General features: G+C 41.2%; 1 long non-coding RNA gene across 1 annotated transcript; it reads right to left on the bottom strand.

The window, feature by feature from the left end:
- Window positions 1-2,708: 2,708 nt before the first annotated feature.
- On the bottom strand, window positions 2,709-3,956 carry LOC149816320 (uncharacterized). Its single transcript, XR_016427570.1, has 2 exons — window positions 3,795-3,956; window positions 2,709-2,972 (listed from the first exon to the last, which is right to left on the bottom strand). It is a non-coding gene; the product is annotated as an uncharacterized LOC149816320 (long non-coding RNA).
- Between the last annotated feature and the right edge of the window lie 1,033 nt (window positions 3,957-4,989).

The raw sequence follows: 4,989 nt of genomic DNA, 5'->3' as shown, positions 1-4,989 counted from the left end.
TTTATGCATTCTTTTTTACATTATATTTATAATATATATTACATGATTTTTTTTTATCTATACAAGCTCTTCCTAACCGAGCCGAGCCAAACAACTTGTGTTTGGGCTTGTCAAGTTTAAGTTAAACAAGCTGCTCATGGCTTGGCTTGGCAGCTATATGAACCGATCACAAACAAGTTTATGACGAGCCGAACTGAGCCGAGTCACAAGTTGCTTGGTTCATATACCAGCCCTAGGAAAAAAGGAGTAATTTCAACCGGAGAACAAGTATGAGATCAAATGAGAAAACTGGATGGTAAGGACGCACTATCATAAAGGAGGGAGCTCGGCTTTCAATTTCACTGGTGGTTCTTCCCCAGCTTGCCTATCCAAAAAAAAAAAAAGTATCATGTACCATCTATCGGACAATGTATATATATATAGGAAAATTCGTAGCTACTTGAGTCATTACGTACTTGATGAAACTTGATCGCGCTGACCATCCATCGCACTTGTGATGGACCGTCCATCACACTTCAGCTCACAAAAAACAGTAAAAAAGATGCAAAACAAGCAAAAAAAACACTTTAGCAAGTGCCGCTAGAGGTCCCAATGGTTTTGAAGTGCCGCTAGAGGTTCCATTGGGACCTCTAACCGCACTTCAAAACCGCTGCTGAAGGTTATCCGGGGATGCACCTGGTATTCTTCTTTTTGTTTTGGCATTTTAAGCACCGCTAAAGGTCTCAGTGGAACTGAAACCCTTAGATGCACTTCAAAAGTGCCGCTAAATATTATTTTGCATGATTTAGCGCAAAAATGCTGAACGTCCATCACACGTCAGCAGTAAATCTTGATGCAACCGGTTATCTTAGCCTACAAAAGATGGAGGGCATGATATTCCATATAAAAAAAATGCGTCCTGCCAATTGCCATACAAGTATATGGTACAGAATCCCCATTTTTCTCACAAAAGTGACCTAAGCTTTGCGATGACGCAACTTTCTTATCCCTCTCAAAGAAACGAAAAAACAAACAAACTGAAGGTTTATTTTATGAGAAAGGGAGAAACTACCTTCTGGATCAGAGACCTTCTCGTGATGGCTAAGTCTTCCATACTTAAGGTCACATTCCTGATAGTATAAACCCATGGCACACCACTTGCTCTCATAGAGTCGCCTTGCTTAGGCACGAGCAAGAGACATAATGCCCTTGCCCCCCTTCTTATGTGCAACGGGCTGACATCCATGAGAATGAAACCTTAACCACCCATCTAGCAGCTAAGGCCCTCTCCAATTACGCCAAACCCCTTCAGGGGTAAAACAACTAAAGGTTGAAACCCACCATAACAGTTTTTTTTAGTTTTAATTTTTAGATAGCCCCGCCCTGCCTCGCCCTGTTTGGACCTAGGATGGAGGTGGGCATGAAGGTTAAAATCAAAACCTATGCGGGATAGAGGTGGGGATGGACTTACGCTTTCTCCCACCCTGTCCCTGAGCTCCGTTAGTAAAATAACTAAAATACCTTTAGGCAGTGGACCGGGGAGAAACGGGGCCCCACCCTGCCTCACCCCGTTTGGACCAGAGATGGAGGGCATGAAACAGGAATGGAGGTTAAAATCAAAACCCTTGCGGCGATGAAGGCATGGGTGCAGGGCAGAATTTTGAGATGGGGCGGGGGGTGGAGAGCTTGGGCCTCCGCCCCGGTCCACTGCTATCCCTAGTATATATATAGACAGAGAAAGTGTATGTGATGCAAACATGCTAAATGGGTTTCTTTTGTTGTATTTTTAAATTCTGACACACACATAATATATATATATATATATGAGTAATGCTGTTGTGCTATGTAGGGGTGGCAATCGGGTCGGGTTGGCGGGTTGGCGTGTCAGCATACCTCAACCCGAACCCGACCTGTTTATTAAACGGGTCAGTTGTGGCAAACACGAACCCGACCCGTTTAATAAACGGGTAACCCGACACGACCCGCCAACCCATTTAATAAATGGGTTGGGTCGGGTAAACGGGTTTTCAGGTTCGCGGGTTGACGGATTGGGTTGGCGGGTCGGGTTGACGGGTCGGGTTGGCGGGTTGGCAGACGGGTTGGCGGGTTGACCCACCCGCCTAACCCATTTATTTAACGGGTCAGCCGGGTTGGCGGGTTGGCATACCCCCAACCCGAACCCGACCTGTTTAATAAACGGGTTACGCGGGTCGACCCGTTTATTAAACGGGTTGGCTTAAGCCCAACCCGAACCCGCCTAAGAGGCGGGTTGGCAGTCAGAAATTGCCACCCCTAGTGCTATGAGAGTACCTACTCCTAAGTCTTCTCAATCAAACTTTATGGATGTACTCACACTACAACAGAGCAGTAGATTAGCGACGACCACCTTTCGTCGCTAATCCGTCGCTAACCATGTTAGCGACGAATTAGCGACAACGCGGCGACAGTATGCTTACGTCGCGAATATTTCGACGCTAACTGGCGACGGAATTATTCCGTCGCCAAGTCCGTCGCTAATTGCGACAGAATAACGAGCGCTATATTCCGTCGCCAATCCGCCGGTACTAAACGGCGACCACGGCGTGGCGACGGATTTAATTCCGTCGCTAAGCCGTCGCTAGATTAATATGAATAGCGACGGAATCATCCGTCGCTAATCCGTCGCAAAAACGAAAAAAAATCAAAAAAAATTATTTAAAAATTAATTACGGAGAACTGTACAATTTATATTTCCTGTACAATTTATATTTCCTGTAAATAAAAAACAAACCACACAAAAAAATTCATATAACAAGTATCTATAATAATTAATCGTTCCACCTTAAAACTAAGAAGTTTAATTATTTACAATTCAACAATTACAATTAGGAAAAATAAAAAAAATAGAACTTCTTCAACACAGTCCTCTAATCATCGCCAAGATTTTGTGCGTCTTCTTGTTCATTGTCTTTATCTGTCCCTTCAGCTCCACTACCCTGATTATCGCTAGCAGCCTACACAAGAAAAGAACAGTCAGTATTGATAAACAAAATATAATGAAATAAATTACACACTATATGTGATTCTATCATGTGCTCATGTGTGATCTAAGGCAATAAAAAAACTCTATATGTGATTCTATCATGCTCATATGTGTGCTAAGGCAGTCAAAAAATTGAATATGTGATTATAGCATGTTCATATGTGTTCTAAGGCATATAAAAAAACTCTATATGTGATTCTACCATGCTCAGATGTGCTTTAAGGCAAGCAAAAAACTATATATGTGATTCGATCATGCTCGTATGTGTGCTAAGGCAGTAAAAAAATTGAATATGTGAATATAGCATGCTCATATGTGCTCTAAGGCAGGCAAAGCCAAAAATTTTATATGTGATTCTATCATAAATGATATATAACATGTTCATATGTGTTCTAAGGCAGTTAAAAAACTCTATATGTTATTATAGCATGTTCATATGTGTGCTAAGGCAGTCAAAAAACAGAATATGTGATTATAATATGCTCATATGTGTTCTTAGGCAGTAAAAAAACTGAATATGTGATTATAGCATGCTTATGTGTTCTAATGCAATCAAAAAAACTTTATATGTGATTCTATCATGCTCATATGTGCTCTAAGACAGACAAAAAGTTAAATATATATATATGTGATTCTATCATGCTCATATGTGTGCTAAGGCAGTAAAAAAATTGAATATGTGATTATAGCATGTTCATATGTGTTCTAAGGCATCTAGAAAAACTCTATATGTGATTCTACCATGCTCAGATGTGCTTTAAGATAGTCAAAAAAACTATATATGTGATTATACCTGAGAGGGACCTGGAATCGAAGATCCCCTATCCTGAACAGCGGCCTTGATCTCATTTCGGAGAAAGGGGGCGACGGTGTATTGGAAGTAGTTATTCAGTGATTCATTAATGATCTCGCGTACATCATCACCGGAAAGAATAGTCGGCTGCTTGGAGCTTATGTCGACGCAAGAAGTTGGTGAGCCGTAACTGGAAGAACCAATAACTGGTGAAGTGTTCATATTACTCCCAAACCCGAACACGCGACCTTTTTTGGGTTCACCTGCTGCAGTCACCCATGCTGTAGGATCAAATGATGGATGCTGAGTAGCGTCTTCACCATATCGCTCTACCATTTGTTGCTCATATGCCTCCTACAAAATAATGTTTAAAGTATTCATTAATAATTAATGATAACATTATGATGACTTGCATATATATTGCAATGATTATTAATAGAATTAATACATACCGTTGTCGTTCTCGCCTTCTCTGATACGAAGACTCCCGTGGTCTTCCGTTTATGTGTTTCTACAAACACATCCTTATATGGTACACTGCCTCCTTTTTCTGCTTCCTGCAAAGTTAAATGACAAAAGATTTAGTACACAAATTTGCAACTATACTTATAAAATTAATATTATATATTGATGAGTTACCATTTTCTTTAGGTGGCTCCCAAATGTCTTAGATCCACCTGTGTGTAGATGGGCTTCGGGCATCTTCGATCGATTTTGTGAAGCCTTCGCAGAGTGATTTTTAAATGCATCTCCCGCCCACATATCGCACATTTCATCCCAGTAATCTCTCCTGATAGTAATAGGACCATGGCCCTTCCACAGTAATGGATCATCTACTACGCCAGATGCTTTTTTTGCTGCAGTCTTCATAGTGTGCAGCATGTCTGCAAATCGATTGGCAGCCACCTTCTGCCACACCTTCCTTGCATCATTTTCTTCCACCGTAGTTGCAAAGCGATTCGAAGCCTACAAATATTTTCAGAAAGTTAGTAGACATTGCTTAAATAAATTAAATATGAAACACATTAACTATGAGGAACAACTGTATACCATGAATGAGGACCACAATCTGTCTAATACCTCCTTTGGGTACTCTTTCCATTGAGCAACTGGTCCTGGTAGATGTTGAAGAAGTGAATTCCTAATCTCCCGTACTACTTCTTGTGGCTCAAACCTCGTGCTGCACATGAATTGT

The sequence above is a fragment of the Nuphar pumila genome, chromosome 14 (assembly GCF_984573655.1).
Source record: "Nuphar pumila chromosome 14, dmNupPumi1.hap1.1, whole genome shotgun sequence".
Taxonomy (NCBI): Eukaryota; Viridiplantae; Streptophyta; class Magnoliopsida; order Nymphaeales; family Nymphaeaceae; genus Nuphar; species Nuphar pumila.
This window is presented reverse-complemented; position numbering and strand designations above follow the sequence as displayed.